This window comes from Phocoena sinus, chromosome X, assembly GCF_008692025.1.
Source record: "Phocoena sinus isolate mPhoSin1 chromosome X, mPhoSin1.pri, whole genome shotgun sequence".
Classification (NCBI taxonomy): Eukaryota; Metazoa; Chordata; class Mammalia; order Artiodactyla; family Phocoenidae; genus Phocoena; species Phocoena sinus.
The window spans coordinates 25,322,428-25,346,526 of NC_045784.1; the positions used below are offsets into that span (position 1 = coordinate 25,322,428).

Below are 24,099 nucleotides of genomic sequence, written 5' to 3' on the forward strand. Positions count from 1 at the left end.
AAATATGGTTATGGAGAAAGGGAAGCCTAGTTTTGCTGGAGAATAGATACAGAATGGAGAGTTTAGGGGGATGTGGCTGAAAGGGGGATTGGATCTTGATCTTAGAGGTATCAAATGACAACCCACAAAGCCTTCAGATGACATGTTGTAGGCAGTTGAGAACTAGTAAAGAGTTTTGAGGGAGGCAGTGACATCAGCTGATCTGTATCTTGGAAAAGTTACTTTAGCCGTATGTAGAATATATTCATGGTATAAGAGTTAGGAAATAGAAACTCCATTTATGTGGGTATTCAGGATATTAGTAAGATTGTGAAATAGCAGTTGGGCAAAGGAGGTGCAAAACTATCCTTCCAAACTCAGGACATAGAAGACGTTTCAAAGCCGCTACTGGTGAAGTCTTGTGGAAAAGTTAGGTGCTGAACTAGGGCAGTGCCAGTGAGAATAGAAAGAAAAGGAAAGAAAGGTGGGGAGAGGGGGATACACACATACTCAAGAGATAACTGGATTAACTAATGGATATATAACATAAAAAGAAATGAAAATACCTGCAAAAATAATGTAAATTTATTCTGAATAAATCAAGCAAGGCTATTTTGGAAACTGCAGCAACCCTTTATATTGTTCCCTAAAACACTTTACGACAAAAATGAACACACACATCAAAATATTGACTGTTGGGCTTCCCTGGTGGCGCAGTGGTTGAGAATCTGCCTGCTGATGCAGGGGACACGGGTTCGAGCCCTGGTCTGGGAAGATCCCACATGCCGCGGAGCAACTAGGCCCGTGAGCCACAACTACTGAGCCTGCGCATCTGGAGCCTGTGCTCCTCAACAAGAGAGGCCGCGACAGTGAGAGGCCCGCGCACCGCGATGAAGAGTGGCCCCCACTCGCCGCAATTGGAGAAAGCCCTCGCACAGAAACGAAGACCCAACACAGCCAAAAATAAATAAATAAATTTATAAAAAAAAAAAAAAAAAAAAAAATATTGACTGTTTTCACTTGAAAATTTAACCTGTTTTTCTATTTATGCATGTCGTCTTTTGTGTCTCAAAGTATTTTGTTTTATTTGTGTATAGGCTTTTAGGTATTTATGGGTTTTGCTTACTAATGTTGATATGAGGGAAATTTATTGATTTATTTTAATATTTTTATTTTTATACTGAGTTCTCTAATTAGTCCTAATTGTTTTTCAGTTAGTATTTCATATTTTTTCAGGCAGTCCTCTTTCCAAGACTTATATACTTCTTATTTTTCTTGACTCATGTCATTAGCTAGAACTTTTAAAGTAATATTAAATAATAGCCATAAGATCTGGTTACTTATTTTTAACTTAGTCTTTTACTATTAAATAGGATTTTTTGAGGCATAATTGACATATAACATTGTGTAAGTTTAAGGTGTACAAAAAGTTGATTTGATAAGCTTATGTATTGCAAAATGTTTACCACCATAGCCTTAGCTAACACTTCTCTCATGTCACATAATTACCAGTATTTTTTTTGGTGGTGGTAACATTTAAAGCCTACTCCTCTCTTAGCAACTTGCCAGAACAAAATACAGTATTATTAACTATAGTCACCATGCTGTACATCCAGAACTTATTCATCCTATAATTGGAGGTTTGTACAGTTTGACCAACATCTGCCCACCCCCAGCCCCTGATAACCATCATTCTAGTCAATGATCAATTTTACATTCCAATATTAAAATACATATTAAAGCTCCAGTAATTTTTGTAAAGGTATTATTTTTGTAGGGATGGACAGACACATCAGATACAACTATGGAGCAGAATAATGAGTACACAAGTTTAAATACAAATGTAGCACTTTAAAATATTTATTTCAAATAGCGGCCCCCCAAAAGGTTTATTTTTCGAATTACATTTGGGGAAGTTTTATCATTTGAAAAGAAAGAAGTTGGATCCTTACTGTGTAGCATACACCAAAATTAACATTAGGCGGATTAAAGATATAAATATAAAATTGAAACTTTACTAGAGAAAACTTTAGATGCATATTTATGTGACATTGGGGTGGAAAATGCTTTTAAAAATATAACCATAAAGGAAGAAAGCCATACTGGAAAAAGACAAATGGATCTAACTATATCATAAGCTTTAAAGGTTGTCATTAAATATTTGAATTACTAATATTAAATCCAAGAATGCCAACAGTCCATGGTGGAAATTCTAATCTTAACTGTAATATACCTGTCATATTTAGATGGTAGTTGTTTTTGTTTGTTTGTTTTAACAATTCAAAATGTGGCTCCTTTTTCTGCCTTTGATTGCTTTCTGTAGAAATTCCCCCAGATGCCAGGCCAAATTTCTCACCCAGACTCCGGGACTCGAGTCGCCTATCCAACAGGGCATTGATGCTGCGAAGTTGGCATCACCTCTCTTATTAGCTTCAAGAAGACTTGAGACAGAAGCCGTCAACCCTTCATCTTTGGCATCTAGGTGGCTGTGAAACATATCACAATTTAGTCAAAAGACAGAATCTTGTCTGGTTATATTTGAAGAAAATCATATTTAAAGAATGCATACTCTTTTCCTTTCCTTTTTTTACACAGTGTTCACAAACATAGGAATGATTGTTAACTTCTTATACTGTTTCCACTTGTAAATTAAAGAAGAAATTCTGCAGAAATTGAGAAAGAGAGCAAAAACACTGATTTTCTGAAATAAAATATTTAAGGATCTGCAGCCAATAATAATTGAATTCCCAAAAGCAGAGCAACTGAAGCCATTTCCAGCCATCAGTACACAAATAGAAAGCAAAATCTTATAATTCTCTTGTGTTTAAAGACAATAGTTATTTAAAACGATTTGTTTTAACTCTAGAGTTTCTTAAATCTCTTAATTACTGCTAGAAAATATTGTCAAATTGTATGCAAACTTTAGCATATTAAATTTTGGAGTCCATGTAGGTAACAATCATTTATTTATTTATTTTTTAATCTTTGAGTAAGCATTGGGAATTAATGATTCCCCTAGTTTTCTTACCTGCAAAAAAATGTGAACTCTCTTACCTACTCCACCAGAGTTTGATTAAAGACATACATATGACAGTGGGCCAAACTATATCATAGTATGTCAATTTTCTATGAGATGTTAATAAGTATTCCTTGGTAAATAGTTCTATGGTTGAACAATTTGGGGAAAAACTGGAATCATTGTAGGTAAATTTAATAAATGCCTGCAGGATTTCTCAGACCTTTTAATTTGCTAAAATGTATTTTGATGCTCTAAGGGATGTTCATAGCATCCAGCATGTCCTGCAAGCATTTTGCACACAGTATATATTGATATCTTTTGAGAAAGTTGCACTATGTTGAATATAATTTGGAAACTGCTACTGCAAAGCCATATAGAATATCCAGTATGAAAAGCTGTACATCATGTTGTAGTAGCTGTTGCTATTAATTCATCTAAATGCTATTTATTGAGGACATTCCCTTGAAGAAGCCATGCTGGATGGCTTTGTAACTAGAAATCTGTTCTACTTCAGCTTTATACTGTGGCTTAGATCCAGTGCTTCATGTATGAACACAAATAAATATGACCAGGTCAAGTAATTCCGTGCCATCTAAGAGAGGGTATTTCAGGTTTGATTATTTAATTTAAAAGGCAGCTCGCTGGTCTTACCTCCTTTTAACCATTGTGCATGTGGTTAATAAGTGAAGTATGAATTCCTTTCAATGTTTTTCATATTAATATGTTTCATCACCACTTTTAAAATTTTTTATGGGAAAGGCTAGTCCCTAGACAAGGATTAACACAGGAGTTTTCTATTGCTTAACTTGTTTCTAATTTCTTACGAGTTTCTTTTATGCATTTTCCTGTGCTAAAAATACAATCATATACAAATTTATAACATATAATCCCCTTCTATATTTGGGGAATCAATTTACCTCTGAATGAGATAGTAACTACTTCATAGAAACCACTATGTTTTTTAAAGTATGTTTTACATGTGTTCAAAATGAAGGATAATATTCATGTTATAATAGTTTGGTACATTGTGTACAAGGAAGAGTAGTGTACAAACTAGCTTGAAGATGGTATGCCTTGAGGATTGTGGGATAGAAAGGCATAGTCTTTCTAATACAAGAATGTACATCAGAGGTGTGAACTAGAAATTATAGCTCTGCCTTATTGGGACATAACACGAGCTCAAGTGACCCCTGCTCTCCTTGTTCATCTATCTTTGACACTTCCCATTAAGAAGACACGATTGGGTAGCTTTTCCGTGATCCAATATGAAACATCTCTGATAAACAAGGTTTCAGATCAAGCTATCTCAGAAAGGCAGTTGGCCTCCTGGTGCCCTGACTTCCCTTTGGCTTGTGCACAAATTCATCCCAGGCCCAGTTAGTGGAGGACAGCCCCTAGGATAGTTTCTCTCTGTTCACATTCCACAAGATCCAGGCAGAGCTGCTCTGCAAAAAAGATGTTCACATGGTGCCTTTTTTTTCTTAGAGGGGCAATGTTTTAAATACTTGGAGACTTCACGGCATGTCAGGTACACAAATTTGAAGTAATACAGGTGAGAGGTTCTTGTGACAATTTATGGAAAGTAACATTTTAATCTAGAGCTCTATGTTTGTGGGCAGCATGAGACAAGTCTAGATGAAAACCTGTTCACTTTTCTATATACTCTTTGTAGATTTTGTAATGTGCTGAGTGTGTCCTCATAAATGTAGTTAAATAGCTGCAATTAGAAAACATGTTCTGGATGAGTGTCACAATTAAATGGTAAACTACATATATTGGTATTTATTTATTTATTTTTAAACATCTTTATTGGAGTATACTTGCTTTACAATGGTGTGTTAGTTTCTGCTTTATAACATATATTGGTATTTAAAGTTGGTACATATAGTAATAGAACTTTATAAAATGCATGTATGAAATAAGCATGTATTTGTCTTTAAATTAATGGTTCTCAACACTATTTTATTCCTCAACACAATACCCATGACCCAGCACATTCCTATCAGTAATACTCTCTCTACAAACTGTGCTTCTGGAATGAGGGCCATTGACAGCAATCTTTGTGGGGGGTGGAGGGGAGATGGAGTTTGAAAATATGTTGTTGAAGATTTTTCCAAGTGGAGTTGACTTATCTGGCATAATCAACACAAATGGTTATTAGGCTAAAGCAGGTACCATAAAAATAGATTATACACTTGATATAAACATTTTTTAACGTCTTTATTGGAGTATAATTGCTTTACAATGGTGTGTCAGTTTCTGCTTTATAACAAAGTGAATCAGTTATACATATACATATATCCCCATATCCCCTCCCTCTTGCGTCTCCCTCCCTCCCACCCTCCCTATCCCACCCCTCTAGGTGGTCACAAAGCACTGAGCTGATCTCCCTGTGCTATGTGGCTGCTTCCCACTAGCTAGCTATTTTACGTTTGGTAGTGTATATATGTCCATGCCAGTCTCTCACTTCATCCCAGCTTACCCTTCCACCTCCCCACATCCTCAAGTCCATTCTGTAGAAGGTCTGCGTCTTTATTCCCGTTCTGCCCCTACGTTCTTCAGAAACTTTTTTCCTTTTTTAGATTCCATATATATGTGTTAGCATACGGTATTTGTTTTTCTCTCTCTGACTTACTTCACTCTGTATGACAGACTCTAGGTCCATCCACCTCACTACAAATAACTCAGTTTCATTGCTTTTTATGGCTGAGTAATATTCCATTGTATGTATGTACCACATCTTCTTTATCCATTCATCTGTCAGTGGACACTTAGGTTGCTTCCATGTCCTGGCTGTTGTAAATAGAGCTGCTATGAACATTGTGGTACATGACTCTTTTTGAATTATGGTTTTCTCAGGGTATATGCCTAGGAGTGGGATTGCTGGGTCATATGGTAGTTCTATTTTTAGTTTTTTAAGGAACCTCCATACTGTTCTCCATAGTGGCTGTATCAATTTACATTCCCACCAACAGTGCAAGAGGGCTCCCTTTTCTCCACACCCTCTCCAGCGTTTCTGTTTGTAGATTTTTTGATGATGGCCATTCTGACTAGTGTGAGATGATATCTCATTTTAGTTTTGATTTGCATTTCTCTAATGATTAATGATGTTGAGCATTCTTTCATGTGTTTGTTGGCAATCTGTATGTCTTCCTTGGAGAAATGTCTATTTAGGTCTTAAACACAAAAGACCCCCAATAGCCAAAGCAATCTTAAGAAAGAAAAACGGAGCTGGAGGAATCAGGCTCCCTGACTTCAGACTATACTACAAAGCTACAGTAATCAAGACAGTATGGTACTGGCACAGCAACAGACATATAGGTCAATGGAACAGGATAGAAAGCCCAGAGAGAAACCCACACACATATGGTCACCTTGTTTTTGATAAAGGAGGCAAGAATATACAATGGAGAAAAGACAGCCTCTTCAATAGGTGGTGCTGGGAAAACTGCACAGTTACATGTAAAAGAAATAAACATTTTTAAAAATAAAAGTACATTCATTTATTAATCTTTTCAAGTAGTGCCAGACCTTTTCCTTAAATATCGGTTTCCTTATTTGAAATCTAAGTCTTTTTGGCAATAACTCTGTTCTTAATGCATCATCTACCATTTCCAATTTCAGTTTCTTTAAAAGGGAGTAAAACATAAATGTAATTGTGAAGCAGTATGACTACAGAATCCTCCTGCATTTTTTATTTGCCCCCATCTTTAAGAGTTGATTCATCCACACCTAATTTAACAGGACTTTGTTTTAGTGACCTTTGGGTTTTTTGTGGTCAGATGATGAGGGACATTTTTAATTCTTTAACAACCCTTTATTGAGGCATGGTTGATATGTAAAAAGTTGTAAATATTTAACGTATATACAATTTGATGAGTTTGGGGATAAATGCACACTTGTAAAACCTTCACAACTGTCAAGACCATAAATAAATCTATGGCCTCCTGAAGTTTCCTCCCGCCCTCATCATTATTTTTTTGGTGTGTGGTAAAAACACTTAACTTGAGATCTATCCTCTTAGTAATGTGATCCAGCAATCCCACTTGTGGGTATTTATGCAAAATTTCAATCAGAGTTTTGAAGAGATACCTGCATTCTCATGTTCCTTGCAGAAGTATTCACAATAGCCAAGATGTGGAAAAAATGTAAATGTCCATCGACAGATGAATGGATAAAGAAAATGTAGTATATACATACCGTGGATTGTTATACAGCCTTAAGAAAGAAGGAAATCCTGTTATTTGCAACAACATGGATGGACCTGTAGTACATTATGCTAAGTGAAATAAGCCAGGTGCAGAATGACAACTGCTGTATGATTTCACTCATATGTAGAGACTCCAGCCTTTTCAAAATTTTCAACTTAGTTTTTATAGAAACAACCTTTTTATTTTGCACTCACATTTGATCCCTTTGCATAATTTGTAATTTCATAATTACATTATATAGTAAACTAGCAAACATAGGTTCTAGAACAAACACAGTAGACTTATTAAGTAGACTTAATAAGGAAGCATACACTGTGTTGAGGGAACAGAAACGTCCTTTAATCCAAAAAGTCTATTATAAAAAAAATTCTTGATCTCAAAATCTCCTTCCAAGAGTTCATGATAAGTTCTTCCTAGTTCCTTGGCCTTTGCTCTACTTTTCTATTCACCTGCTTCCTTGATTGAGGTCAATACCATCTGTTAAATACAGTTTTAAAATCAGTCAATACCACGTGTTGAATACAGTTGACCCTTGAACGACACAGATTTGAACTGTGTAGGTCCGCTTACATGCAGAGTTTTTCAGTAGTAAAAATTACAGTATTACATGATCCACAGTTGTTTGAATTTGTGGAGAAGGGGGAGCCACGGATATGGAGGGCAAGACTATAAGCTATATTCGGATTTTCATCTGTGCAGAGGGTCGGTGTCTCTAACTCCTGCATTGTTCAATGGTCAACTGTATTGCCATCTTCCTGAATAAATTGATTTCTTCTTCCTATAAAAAATGGAATCTATGGATATTTTTAGCCCTCTGACATGTCTTATTTATTAAGGAGGAGGGTCACTTCTCGACTGCCCAGGAACTTATGAGCCTGACAAGACCAGGGAAGAAACTCACTTCAGTCTTGTTTCTCTGCTTTACCTCTTTTCTTGCCTAGTTTTTCAATGGTGTAAATTGCCCAATCTATCACAGAGTGTTTTCAGAGCCTGCTGCTCAACTTAAGCAGGATGAGCTGTGAGCGTCAACTTTAGCGGGGGCTCCAGAATTCATAAACCTTATAGAAAAAAATTTTGGGGGGCAGTCTAATGGACACTGCTTCCAGACCAAATCAAGAGATGGAAGTTGCCAGGGCAAGCATTCCTCAGGAGGCACCCTTCTGCAACACCCTGCATATTAACAGCCAAAGAATCAAGCCATAAATCCCCATCCTAATTGTACATCAAAATTAACTGTTGAGTTTTGAAAATACAGTAACGTGGGTCATCTCTCACAATCACCAAATCGGAATATTCCAGAGCAGGAGCCCAGATGAAGGAATTAGTTTTTAAAACATTACGGGCGATTACAATTTTCAGCCAAGTTTGAAAAGTCGCTGGAATAAATATATGAAACATAGTTGTATTTTTGGAAAAGTGAGTTTCTAAATGATAAATGTTTTCCTTCTTACATATGGATGTGCCTTTTAGTTTGGAATTTCTTCTACAACAGCAAATGAAGTCATTGCAGAAACTGAAAAACACACCTTCTGATGTAAATCTGTTTGGGAAAAAAAGGGGTTGGCTCAGTGAATGGGTGCCAGGCAGGCAGCCTGTCCTCCAAGGTTCTTTGCTGTTCCCTCTGAATCCAAAGGAGGGCTCTTGCTTGAAGCAGCTGCTTCTCAAAACATTAATGTGCATAAGGATCCCCTGGGATGGGTGGGAGAGGTTGTTAAATGTAGATGCTGACTCAGCAGGTCTGAGGTGGGGCCCGAGAGTGTGCATTTCCAATGAGCTCCTTGGTGATGCTGCTGCTGCTGCTGGTCCAGGGATCGCTCTGCGTAGCCAGAGTTTCAGCAACATTAACCCACCAGTTTTCAACAGCTGCATCTTCTTGGCATTCAAAACTTAGGTCTGTGTTCTCTGATATTTGTTTTCCGTTTACAACTGCTAAAAATTATTTGCTACCATCCACGCATTATTTCTCTAAGGAATAAAAGAAAGAAGAAGAAAAGAAATGTAAACCCTTTAATCACCTTAAATGGAGGTGGGATGTATTCACGCTAGACCATTAATGGTGTCAGCTCTTTGCATGTGAATACCGGGAACTGGGTCAGCTCTCTGTAATCGAGGAGATCAGATCAGCTACATTCCTAATAGAGCTAGCCACCCGCAATCCATCTCCCCTTCAGGCCCAAGTCACTAAATGCCCGTGACTTATTTTTTTCAGGGTTATTTGTTAACTGCAGATGTTGTAGATGATTGATTAGTATGACTATACAAACATGGTGGACATCATGGGGGTGTTTTGCCTTTCTTTCAGTGCATTATCATTGGTGCAGCATTTCTAGTGGGATAGGAATTTTTTCTTTTATAGTGAAGTATGAATTTTGGACTGAATTCTAATGCAGAGTGTATGAATCCTTCTTAGAGATAACTGTGTTCCCATGTTTCCTCAAAAAGCAAAAATATTTTAGTGAATGTTGTCACTGTGTTTGTCTTCATGCAGCCCAGTGAATGTCTGCACCCTTGAGTATTGAGGAAAAACTCTCTTTCTTTTTTCACTTATAAAAAGGCCTATAATGCAGCAAAAATTGTAAACCTTTTTCAAATCCTAATCTGCTTTCCCTGAGATCCCATGGGAAATATCCACTGGGGAGAATTTACTCTCATCTTCATTACTTCTGTCTGCTATTCTTCATTTGCATGTGGATGACAGCCTTCATTTCTCAACATTTGCTAGGCTCTACTCATGCTAGGCAGTATGCTGTGTCCGTGGATACAGCCTTAAAGGCCTGAGCTTTCTCACCCTGCCCCTAAGGGGCTTGCAGTCCATTTGGTCTCAATTTACACAAGAAGCTGAGCAGAAAATTATCCAGTTAAAAGTTGATAATATGTGTATATTTTAAAATACTTTGAAGATTCATTGTCACTTTTGTCTTCACGCACATTTCTGGGAACAAAAGAGAAGAAAGAAACAGTATAGGTTAGGCAATAAATAAGAGAGATTGTGCTGAAGGAGAAGATTAACTACACTGGGATAGAGGTGCTGGGAATTCTAATAAACCACACACTGTATCAGTGCTTCCCTCCTTCTTCGAACATTTACTGAGCACCTACTAGGTTCAGCCAAAAAGATCATAGTTTTATGACAACAGTATGTTCCAGGTACGGTATCAAAATGTTGTCTCCGTGAGCAGTTTACGTAAACACTGAGATTCTGTTCCCTCATTTATAAGAATAGATAATAATATCCACCCTGTCCAAAGGCAATGAGCTGAAAAGTGATTTCTGGTTTTCTGTCTATGAAATAATCTCTAAGAAGTAGAGAGAAGGGAGATGGGAAAAACTGTGAGCTGGAGCTTAAAGTGACTTTCTGGGATAGTCTCAAAAGTAAACCCGACCTGCAGTGTCTCTCATTGAATGTCCAATTCCCCCCCTCGCACCCACCCCCCAAGCAGGTATCAATTTTCCTTTTACCGGTTAACCAGTAATAGCTGGAACTAAGGACATAGACCCACATGGCCATTTCTGCCATGAGCAAAAAAACTATATTTAGATGTTTCAGCTTGTTCTCACTCCATAAAAACCCAGTGGGTTTGGGGTCTAAGGCCATATAGAACTTGGTGTCACACCATTGCCTCTCCACTTGATCCTGCCGGAAGACAACTACCAATGATGCATATAAGGTTTTTGACTGTGACTAGGCTCCGTTCTCTAATTCCCATTGGAACTTCCATTGTAAGAATGACTCTTGTCATATTGACTATGAGGCCAAACATAAATGTGTTCAGTGACTCTGTGACTTTAGGCAAGATTCCTAAACTTTCTTTTCTCAGATTCTCATTTATAACATGTGCATAGAACTGTTTCAGGACTTAATGAGCTCATGTACACATAGTGCCTAGTTAAGTGACCAGGACATTTTCAGCCCTCATTATATTTGTAATTATCGCATTATTGTTTTTATTACAGGAAAGATTTTACTGACCTGGAGGACAACAGAAGAGACATAAGACTTTTATCCTTTTCCTTTCTAGATTTGTATATGTTACAGTAGACACATAAAAATGGGTATTTCTCCGCAGATTATCTTACTGTTAGGTATAAAATTTAATAAATTAGGGAGAAAATTCATAACTAACTACTTGAGCTTTCTGTGAAAACTTACAGAAATAATATACCTTAATTGGTGTTTTGATTCCAAGCAAAAGCAAAAAAGAAGAAAACCTCTCAGGAATAATTTAAAACAAAAAATTGCCTTAGGATACACTTCCTACCTGGTAGAAGTAGGCAAATTGATATAAATATTCTTATGGCTGTCACACACCTGTCCTTGTCCCTAAAGCAGTTCAGTCAGGGGCATGATATTAAGAGGAAGCAGAGGTGGTTACCAAGTACTAGTAAAACCCTTGTTCCAGGGAACCAGCACTGTTGGTGATGATGCATAAAATACTTATGCTTCTCACTGGCTGACATGGTGCTTTATATTGACTTTGGATCTTTTTAACCTTGTGATCTCTTTCTCTGTAAAATGTTTCCTTTGCCCCCTTCTGAAACTCCATTTCCTGGATTTCGTTTTCAAACTCCATCCATTCTTTTATCTGTTCAGCGTAATCTATGTCTCTTACCAAGGGTGTGGCCAGATACGCTCTTCAGTTTCTTTCAGGTCCTAAAACCCTGCAAATACTGTCTTGAAAGTCCAACACATCATGTTGCCACTTATTATTTTTTCTGAGTCCACCTATTCTCTTGGAACTTTTCACCTGTTTAATATGCATCTAAAGCTTACCTGTCCAGAATCCATCCCCAGAGATGCCAAAGCTCACCACTATTTTAAAATCTTTCCCTCTATGTGGCATCTCTCCATTTGGGCATGAATTGCAAATTCACCCCAAGTGTTCTCTACCTCATGAAAACATGACTGTGCCAGAGTGCCAGTGGCCTTCATTAGCCTGGCTGATCTATGAATCTGAACCCTCCTGAAATTCATTAAAGGGAAAATAGCTAATTGAAAATGAATGTAAAGACACCCAGTGGGATCTTAAAACCTAGTCTTTCAGAGTGATGTGCTTTGGCCTTAACAGGGCTTTTATTTATTTAATTTCAGGCTTCCCTTGGTTTTTGTGACAGGGTTAGCGGAGGAAACAAGCCCAAACGTCTTGTAAACTCTCAAGCTGGATGCTCGTCTCAGGGGAGCTCAGAGGGTATCATGTTTTAAGTATTATCCTTCTGGAACTTGGAATGTGTCTGCTGACAGACAGCTCCGCTGGGTTTTAGCAATGCAGTGCTGTTCAGACGATTGAATAAGCTGAATTAGACAAAGTATTTTATTAAAATAACAAATAGATGGAACTTTGAAAGAACTTCCTTTCTTTTTTTTTTTTTCCTAAAGACTTAGAAGTTAGGCTTTGTTACAGAAGTCATTTAAAAGATATTAATGATGACTTTTCCTATTTCAAGTAAAAAACCCAGAAAGATCTTGTTGCTCTTTTTTAACCAATTTTAGTATGTGGCCAATAACAGAGACTCTTTCAGCCAAACCATGGTATATGCAAATTAGTAATGTCCTTTTGTATTTGCAGATCTTATTTCTTCAGAGTAATAGAAAATGCTACCTGGCATTGTCTTATTAATCTTCATAACGAATGCTAAGGGGCTAGGTAGGCCGTATTTGGCAATATCCACATGTAATAGAGTTTTTAAAAAATGGGGCAATGAAAATAAAATAAGTCTAGAAATTTAACACTCAAAGTGGAAGTTTAGCAGTGGAAATGAACTAATGTTACCAGAGAAGCGCTTACATTCTGTTACTTTTCATAATGATTAGCTAGAACATTTTCTCTCATGAATGACAAGATTGCCTATACTGTATTTGACACATGGTGGTTTTCCAATTTGCATCAGACTGTGTGTACGGATGTGACTATGTCAAGAATAAAATACTTAGGTATTTGATAGATTGGGACTCTTTTGCCCTCTAGAGGCAGTTCAAGGGAAGAGGCAGAAACTGTCATTCAGTTGTAAGGATTGAAAGATGGTAGGTAAAACTTTGGCAGGGGAACTTGTCTCACAGTGGACCCGATCACAGTGGGACAGGTAGAGCTCAAAGCCTTTGCTATAGCCACATACAGTAGACATCGGTAGCAACAGAAGCTCAGGTTTTGTTTTAACTTGGATACTTTAACTGCTAGGGTCTCTGGGCCTGCCACTTAGTTCAAAATTCACTGCACTTTTTAGTTCACTGTCGGGTCTCACAATATGGTAACTGAATGGATAAATGAAAATATAGTATTACCAACAAATACGAGTTCTTTTGTTGGAAGAGTGTGTGAGTGCCAAGTAAAAATATTTTCCTTTATTATGTTCCTTTTACATGCGCATATTCATATGCAAAAACATTGAAAAACCATAGGCCAGCTGATTTTTTTCCTTTTCTTTTTTCAAGGTTAGCTTTCAACTTGCTATTTATTACGTACTGGTGTGCCATGTTCCTAAAATACAATTACTCCTCTGGTCATTTTAAAAATTTGTTCCCAAGTGGCATGCCATTTGATATGCTGATTTATCTTTGAAGTAATGTATTGATGGAAAGAGGTGTGAACAGGCGTAAAGAGCAGCAGCAGGTACTTATTTACTAAGTACTCATTATATGCCAGATCAAGCACTTAGTAACTTAATTCTCACAACAAGAATCCAACGAATCACGCCATTTTATAGATGACAAGACCAAGTCTTTAAGAAGCCAAGTAACTTACCAGGATCACATAACCACTGAAATGAGATTTGAATTTGTGCGTTATGATGACAGAGTCAGGTCACCTTACAACCCTGTCCTCCACCTCCAGTTCCAGAACTAGTGACTGTCCTCAGCTTTGCTAAGTACTGTCAGATAGGAAGCTGGTGTCACCAGATTCTCTGTCTCACCGCCACCTTTGGAGCAAGGCAATTATAGCATCCTTGATTTTGGTTGTCCTATAATGGAGGAACGCTTGCTGGTGGTGGACGGAAGACTCACATTCATTCACAGGCTCGAATGGGTAAAATGGTCGCAAGCCAACATCCTGTCGTGCTAATTGCTGCTATTTAGAAATAAGGGGTTGGGGGTGAGAAGTACCTATCCCTTCACAGTTTATAAAACACACCGAAGTTAAGGGATATCAAGGGGTGTACTCAAGCACACACAACTTTTGTGTGGCACAGTCTGGAATTTAATCCACACGCTCTGATGGTAACTGCAGTGTAATCCCCGCCCGTCCAGATGGCCTGAGCCTCTTGTAGTTGTTGCTTGGCTGATAATACCTTTGAATAGAAAATAAAAACTGGTTGGATATTTTTCAGAATTATCTTTGATTTCAGATACATTCTTAATCCCTCAAAAGGGACATTCTAAATAAAGGCTTGTTTCTACATGATGTGTTAATGAAGAATGGCAGGGAAAAGCAAAACAAAACAAAAACCCTTTTAGGGAAGTTTTTTTCAAGCCAAACTACAGCTGGTTGAAGAATAACAATACGATATCACACAACTGCCACTACTCCTAATTAATTAACTTTACAGGTTTTTAGATAGTCACTGGTGTGTCTTGTACTTATGACTAAAAAGTGCACTAACAATCTATAGCAGTGTTACAACACAGATGCTGCTATGGATGAAAACCTCTCATTTGCTCTCGATCTGTTAGCATGAACCACTTGAGAGTTACAGATGCATTTATTACTGGCATTTTCCAAATGGCAGGGACATTTGTTGCTAACAACAACAAATGATGGGAAGGAGGAATTTGGGATTAAGGCTAAAGTTAGCTAGCACTTCTTGAACTAGACAGGGTGTGAGTAGTGAACACCTGACACTACTTGTGACCATCGAGCCTGAATCATGTTTAATGAAGGCACCCTCTTTTAATTTTAACCTTTTTCAATATAAATCCAACCTTTTTCCTAAAGCTTCTTCCCTTCACTTAATTGGACCTCCTCTTTTATTTTTCCTCCTCTTGTCTGTTACATAATGTGCCCTGTATCTTTTTACATATCTGTCATATTCTTCCCTTGTACTGGAACTATTTATGTATCATACTTTCCCATTTACTCCTCTGTCCCTTCTCTACCCCATTCCTTAAGAAAACTGTATTTTCCATGAGGGAAGGGCTCATGCAATTTTTATGTGTATATGTGTGTGTCATCGGCCTCTAGCACATATTACTGTTATATATTAATGGGCCTGTCTCATATTAGTGTCTCATTATATGAATGAAGAAATGAATTAATGAGGAGTGAATTAAATGGGTGATGTAGTTTAGCTCACTACATGGAACCAAGTAAAGTAGGCCATCCACCCTAAGTTTTTTAGTTTGAATCAAAACCACCATCCTACTAATAATATGGGTTTTTTCTTTTTCTTGCATGAAGGTGGTAGAATTACTGGCCAAATATTTTGTTAGCATCTCATGCCAAAACTTCCACTCATCGATGATTTATTTCAATGATAATTACCCAAAATCTCCAAGTGTAAGTATCAGATGTTGAATATTAGTGTCCCGGTGCTAGGGGAGCCTTTCCCAGGCTTTTACATATGCTTCTCAATGTGATTCCAATTTTAGCATACAGATCTTTTACTTACTGTCAAGTCACTTAGCCTATTGGTTAAGGGAATAGAGTGTTCATAGCATTTCTTGAATATATTCTACATAATATCTTACCAGTTCCTACTTTGCTGCTCTATTAACATTCAGGTAGAGGGGAAAATTACGGAAGGATACCAATCCCATGTGTAGGACAAAAGTCGAAGTCATTCACAGTATAATTTGCATCAGTTGTTTTCTCCCAAGTGATTCTGTATTAGTGCTAAATATAATAGTACCAACTTGCATATGAAAAACACAAAGAATTGGTCACCAGTTTTTTTCAAATGTAAGATGCCATCAATTTAAAAATGCATCACTATTTTATGAACCATGGAGGAAGAAAAAAATGGTGCCAAATTAAACAGTGTGGGTTATTTTAAGCTGTATCTTGATTTCAGAGATATTAAAATAGATTAAATGTCTGGTTCTTAGAATAGGTGAAATACGGTATTTTTTCAGTAAGTAGTTATATAGTGTGTATTCAATGCTCTATACTTTCAACGTTGATAACCTTCTTTTTTGAAGGGTGGAGATACACAGGGTGTTCACGACACTTAACTCTTCTCGGAAACTGTCTAAAGCCTAGTGTGCTTTGCAAGACCTGTCACTGCAACTCTAATTTCTGGATGTGTGAAGGTCTGTTCACTCTCTCAGATTCTTACATACAAACTTAAAGCGTGTGTTGCCACAGATTTCCAGAAGGTAACATCTATCCCACGAAGCTTTCAAATCTTTTATTAGGCCCTTTTCGTGGCATTGTTTGGCCTATACTATGGCAGGCTTGCTCAAAGCAGTTTGTTGTACACAGAAAGTTAAATATTCTTAAACATTAAAAACTTTCACCAACATGAGTATAATGACTTTCAATTAGCTAGCAACAAAACAAGCATATTCTTACATTCCCCCTACATTTTAATGGCAGTCAAAGAGAGTATGAGTACAAATCTCAGTAATTAGCATAAGATGGGTGAAGTAAGAAGGGTGTGTTGGAATAGGACAGCGAAGATGGGGGGCCTTGGCCTTGCTATTGTCTATTCTACACATATTTGACCTTCAGACCTTCAATTGAAGGGCAGCAAAGTGCTCGAGCCTACTTCTGTGATGCTTTGTCATTACTTTCTTGTTTCCTTTATCTCCCGTATTTATCTTCATCTCTGCTATGGGTGCAGCGGATTAGCACATACTGCCACTACTACTACTAAGACCACCACCACCGCTACAACCACTACCATCACTACTACTATGACTAACTCATATATATTTAGCAATCGTCATGTGCCTGGCAATATTCTGTCGTTCATATATATATGTGTATATATATATATGTATGTATAGTTGATTTACAATGTTTCTGCTGTACAGCAAAGTGGTTCAGTTATACATATATATCCTTTTTCAGATTCTTTTCAATTATAGGTTATTATAAGATATTGAATATAGTTCACATATATTAATCAATTTAACTGATTTACTTTAAAAATAGCCTTTATCTTTTCAATTAATTATAGTTTTACAGCAGAGTTGAAAATGCAGTACAGAGAATTCTCATATACCCTTCATCCATTTCCCCCAAATGTTAACACCTTACACAACTGTGGTACATTTGTAGAAGTTAAGAAATTAACATTGATACATTACTGTTAATTAAGTTCTAGACTTCATTTGGATTTCACAAGTTTATTCACTCATGTCCTTTATCTGTTCCAGGATCCATTCCGAGATACCAAGTTGCATTTAGTTGTCATGTCTCCTTAACCTCCTCTGATCAGTGATAGTTTCTCAGTCTTTCCTTGTTTTGCATGATGACTGTGACTATTTTGAAGAGTACTCATTGGGTATTTTGTAGAATGTCCCTCAGTTTGGGTTGGCCTGCTGTTCTTCCCATGATTAGACTGGGATTATGGGTAACTAATTCACTTTTCTCAACCTATAAGATGTTACTGTTATGATTCTATTTTAGAGATGAGGTGACTGGGGCAGAGAATAGTTGAGTAATTTGAGGGTCTGGGTTTGAACCCAGAAAGTCTTGTTATAAACCCTGAACTCGTGAACACTGTGTTATATTGAGTCAGGATTTATAAATTGGAATCGTTACTTCCTTAGCATCTCTCTAGTATTTTTTGGCTTCAGATTACCGTGAGTCACAGATTATCTGTGAAACAATAATAATAATTGTACTTAATATGCTGTTGCTCACCACAGTATTTGCGTTTACTAAGTTTCTGGACCATGTTCGCTGTTAGTACTGCAATTATTTTTTTTATGAAGGGGGGCTCTGTCTAATTTTTTAGTTGCATAATCACAATTCTGTGAACCTGAAGGAGATTTGAAATCATAGGTTTTGTTGATTCCACCCTTTATCTCTCTTCTCAAAGGAAGTGTGCTGGCGCTCTGTCTGTGTGCCTTATTTGTAGGTAGAAAGTACTCTGTGAATTCTGCAAAGCAATCCATGTACAGAGGAGGAAAACGTGGATACTCTAATAGGCCCTGCAAGTTTGGGAAATGATGAAAAAGTTAAGGCCACTTTCCAAATGAACTTTTAAAATTTCTAGGAATAGACGGCTCTCAGAGTTAGACTATAGAAAAAAAATAACATTAGAGAAAATTCCAAAAATGTTACTTTAGCAGACTCTGTCTGTACATATGCTTATGCATGTTCTTTGGAAGCTCATACTCTAGCATTTAGCAGTACCAGAATTTCTATGCCAGTAATGTTAAATGGAAATCCCTCCCTCTCAAACTGGAAAATGTCTTGTAGGTTAGCATGTGTATAAAAATGCAGATGCCTTTCTCTAGAGTAAGAATTGAGGGAAAATAAAATAGCTATGAGGTGTGTTCATTTATTGAGGAAAACATGAAAAAAAATTACTCCAGAATGGTGTTATCAACTTAAAATTAGATATGCTTCTTTCTTTTCTTTTTTTTTTTTAACATTCTGTGCACTTTTATTTTTGTAAAATGTAAACTGAGAAGTACCATCTACCTTTCAATAATGGAGATACTGGTACTTCATATGCATAAACTGCTTCCATTTTTGCTGCTAAGTCCTTTATTTTATTTTATTTAAAAAATTTTTTTCACATTTTATTTTTTAACATCTTTATTGGAGTATAATTGCTTTACAATGGTGTGTTAGTTTCTGCTGTATAACAAAGTGAATCAACTATACATATACATATATCCCCATATCTCCTCCCTCTTGCATCTCCCTCCCTCCCACCCTCCCTATCCCACCCCTCTAGGGGGTCACAGAGCACCAAGCTGATCTCCCTGTGCTATGTGGCTGCTTCCCACTAGCTAGCTATTTTACATTTGGTAGTGTATATATGTCCATGCCACTCTCTCACTTCGTCCCAGCTTACACTTGCCCCTCCCTGTGTCCTCAAATCCATTCTCTACGTCTGCGTCTTTATTCCTGTCCGGCCCCTAGGTTCTTCAGAAATATTTTTTTTTCTTTTTTAGATTCCATATATATGTGTTAGCATACGGTATTTGTTTTTCTCTTTCTGACTTACTTCACTCTGTATGACAATCTCTAGGTCCATCCACCTCGCTACAAATAACTCAATTTCATTTCCTTTTATGACTGAGTAATATTCCATTGTATATCTGTGCCACATCTTCTTTATCCACTCATCTGTCGATGGACACTTAGGTTGCTTCCATGTCCTGGCTATGGTAAATAGTGTTATGCTTATTTCTAATCTCACATAGGTTGAGTTCCTGCTATGGGCAGGGCACTTTCCTTGGTGCTATGTCCTAGATCACATATTACAATTAATACAGAATTTTCTGCTAAAAGGCTATAATGCTTGGAAAAGTATTTTTCACATGTACAAAGGGAATATTTTCTCTTAGGAGACTATTGATGCTCTTGAGCTAAAGTATTGAAAGGTAAACTTCATAAATCACAAGTAAATGCCCAAATTGGAGATAGAAAGCAGTTTGGCCAGGGATCACACAGCAGATGTCCTCATTGGGTGGGATATTGACTTGCTGAGTTCTTTTGTGCTTTCCAACTCTAAAATCCTGAGTTTTTCTGATGTTAAGCTACCTGATTGTAATTACAAACCTCTGTCATCATTCAAAGATTTGGAAGTCAGACTTCCTGCTGGAAGTGTTAAAAAATACTTTGGAAGGATCAGTAAGTAGTCTTGATTCACATTTTTCAAAACTGCCACCTTCTTGGTGTCATGTGATGTTGCATCTGTGGCTGTAATGCATGTGGTTGTGATTAGCTGACACTTGTCCAGCAGTTTGTATTTTTAGGTTTCTCTCAGTGATGCCAAGCAGTGGAAAGCATTATTTCTTTGCCTGGATTTCTCTTTGCATGTGTACAAAATGATATCTTTATGTCTGTAAAGGAATGAGACTCTATAGCTGCCCTGTGTTCCCTTCATATCAAGGGGAAGGAAATATATGTCCAAATTTAAATGGGATTCTAGTCCCTTTATTAATTTTTCACAAGGCTTTCATTCTATGTTTTTGATGGATTATATCAAATCAAGCATGTTTATTTTTCTGCTCTGTCAAAATCAACTGAAACTCCTTATTTCTCACTGCTAAACCTGCATCTCCTACAGTCTGCTCTGTGTCAAAGAAGTTATTCCATTTCCTCAGTTAGTCAGAGCAAAAGCCTCAGGGTTATTCTTGACTCGTCTCTTTCTCTCCTACACCACGTCCAAATCAGCAAATCCCGTTAGCTTTATCTCCAAAATATGTCCAGAATCCTATCACATCTCACATCTCTGTTACTAGCATTCTGGTCCAAGCCAGCATGTTCTCTTGCTTGGATTATTTTAAGAACTTTCTACCTAGCCTGAGTCCAGCTTTGCCAAACTGTGTTCTGTTCTCCGTAAGTAGCCGCGGTGATTCTGTTAAAATGTAAGTCAAATCATGTCTCTCTTCATCTCACTCAGATCAAAATCCAAATTCCACGCCAAATATAGAAAATCTCTCTTCCTTTATCTACCCGACAGCATCATTTCTTCTCTTTCTTCTCTCCACACCAGCGACACCACCCGCTTTGCTATATTTGAACACACCATAACTCTCCCACTCGGAACTTTTGAAATCACTGTTTTCCTTTTCCAAAATGCTCCTCTCCAAGATACCCATCCTCAAGGTTTGCTCCCTTACTTTCTTCATGACCTCTGTTCCCTGTTTCACTCATCAGAGTGGCCCTTCTTGACTACCTCAAACCAAAGGCCACCACCTCCAACCCACTCCTCACTCTGTCATTCCTGTACATTGTCGCCATGTCACCTGCCACCACCTAACATACTCATTTTACCCCATTAGAATATAAGCTCCCTGAAAGCAGAGATGCATCTGTTCGTTTTGTTGCCTTATCACCAAGTGTAGAATTGTACGTGGCACATATACGAGATCAATAAGTACCTACTGAATGAATATAGTTTAAAGACAGACCGTCGTTAAATTGGACTAGGCCAAACACGTGTATAGATCAACTTTCAGTAGAATATATAGCATGGCTTATATTTACACATATTCAAATCTGGTCTTCAAATGTATTTTCATATTCCCTAACTACAAATATTTAGTGCTGTGGGAGGGAATGATGTCAATTATTTTAACTCCTTTGGCATTTGAGAAACTACATGGAACTTTTACTATTCATCAATTGTGTTTTTTCCTCTAGATCTAATATCTCTTTTTCTTATTGAACATTCTCTTCAGTGCAGTTTTAAAAACTATTTTACCACAGTTTTGAAATCTTGTTTGTTTGTTTGTTTTTAATTTATAAAGTCTAACTATAGTATAGATCAGCGCCTATAATACTATCTATATAACTCAGTATCTTCCAGAGTGTGTTTTCTCTGTCAAAGACTATGGTTCACCTCATCATGGATGTCATGGAAATTTGGAACTGAAAGTGTAGCTATGTTCCTGTTAATTGCTTCTGTCATAATTGTCAAATGCATATGAGTAGAACTTGCAAAAACACTTAATGGTATTAGATTGATAGTAACATTCTTTCACAATATAGTATTGACTGTGCTATGCTAAAAATAGTCATTTCATTCAGTAGGAAAATAAAAAAAACATGGGCTAGACAAGTGAGAAAACGAAGATATGCCCTAGTCTGTTTTGAGTAGAAAATATATATTTTCCATGTTTTTCTTCACTTTTCTCAAAGCAACTAAAATTTGTAAGAGGATTATTTTTTAAAGTTGTGTACATGATTAAGATTAGAAAAATAATAAAACTGACATGACACATACTTTAAGCTTCAAGACTCATATTTTTGTATACACACAATATGTAGCTTAGAAATCATTGTGCTATTAGATTGACTTTTTAACTTACTGGATATTGGTGTTCTAATTTAGATGCGTGTGTATGACCCCCATGTCTGTTTTAGGATAGATTTAATCATAAAATGATTTATGTTGGGCAAATTAGAGTAAACTCACTTGAGTAATTAATTTAGGTGTTTTAAGGAGTGAATTTAGGTCACATAAATAAGAACTTTGTCTCGAGGAATCCTTTACTACTCTGTATTGTCATTTTACCTAGATCTTTTTTTCTTTCCATCCAGAAGAAAATCTGTTGATAAGCTATGTGTCATTCTTTGCTGTTAATCGAGGTCTTTAGTATACTGAGTACTGTATTAAAGCCTATGGCATGAGTTCATTAGAAATGAAATTTTGATCAGTCTCTACTTAGAATAATTGCTCTTATCTATATTTTTCAGGCTCATAGCTGAGAATAATTAATATTTTTGAAAATTTGGGTCAATTTATAGTTGATCTTGAATCACAGACTGACAGAAAGGGAGATATCTTGTCACTAATATGTGTGTTATGTATGACTATAGTTATCTATATAGTCGTATATAATATTAACAAGAGAGATTTGTGCATTGTCATGTGCATTCTTCTATAGCTTGTAGTTACTGCAACCTTTCAGTTCAATAAAATACTAGTTCTGATTTGGTTTAAATTTCTAATATAGGCGTTTATACTAAGTTTCTTTGAGTAATGCTGGGCACTTCTATTAACAGAAAAGTAGCTGTTTGTATCACCTGTTAATAGAATGCACATTACTTCCACTAAATAATTTTTCTTCTCTTTGTGGTCTGTTCTTCATTATCAGACATGGGGAAACATTAGTAGTCATGGCAGTTTAACCACTTTGAAGCTTAAAAATAACTCATTACTTTTTAGGCTGTGAAAGTATTTCCAGAATGCCAAACACATGAGTAGCAAGTTCAATTTTGCATTTTAAAAATAAATTAGATGAAATTATCACATTAACTCTTTCAGGAAGGTAGGATTCATTTACCTAAATGATCATGTTAGTATAAGAAGTGTTACCCTACTGATCTGAAAACGGTAATTGAAGTTCCAAAAATTACACCCAGGGGGTAATTTCTATCCTGACAGCTGTGTGCATATTAGGACAATTAAAGTGCCAAAGGATTCTCATTTTATTTCTTGTTTATTATGTCTAAGGATATTGATGGCACATTATTGAGATCTGTTCAGGATCCAATGGTAAAAATGAAAATGATGATCTCATCATGTTATTCACATAGCACAGTTATCCATTTCTCTTTTGATTCATAACTTATTTTTGCCTAATGCAGTTTAGTCAAATCTCCTGGGCTTATATACTTTTTAGTTTTTGATAATCTATACTAATGGACTGCAAGGGTTGCAATATAATCCAATGAAGTGGCTAAACCCAGAGTCTTGGGAATGGATTATGATAGTGTGAAGCAGATCGTGTTTGTTTAGCCTAATTTTATGACTGATTCACATTTATTAAGCAGGTCCTTGCTGGATGCGTAGTTCAGAATGGCTTAGATTTGAATAGAGAGTTGGAGAATATCAGCAGAGGCAGCTTCTAGGAATAGGAGTAGAAGCCCGACAGATATTTAAAATAAACACTGTGAATCAACATTTGGTGTTACCTGATAATTCTCAAAACTCTATTCTCTATTTAAGGCTTTTTCAATAAATTTACTTATTTTTATTTTTAGCTGCATTGGGTCTTTGTTGCGGCGCGTGGGCTTCTCATTGCAGTGGCTCCTCTTGCGGAGCATGGGCTCTAGGCGCGCGGGCTTCAGTAGTTGTAGCACGTGGGCTCAGTAGTTGTGGTGCACGGGCTTAGTTCCTCCGCAGCATGTGAGATCTTCCTGGACCAGGGCTCGAACCCATGTCCCCTGCATTGGCAGGTGGATTCTTTTTTTTTTATTTTACATCTTTATTAGAGTATAATTGCTTTACAATAGTGTGTTAGTTTCTGCTTTATAACAAAGT

The 24,099-nt window shown here is 36.9% G+C and overlaps 1 protein-coding gene across 1 annotated transcript in view; it reads left to right on the forward strand.

Moving 5' to 3' along the window:
• Positions 1–24,099, forward strand: part of IL1RAPL1 (interleukin 1 receptor accessory protein like 1) — a 1,361,040-nt gene that overhangs the window by 459,358 nt on the left and 877,583 nt on the right. The gene's annotated exons all lie outside the window — the stretch shown is intronic.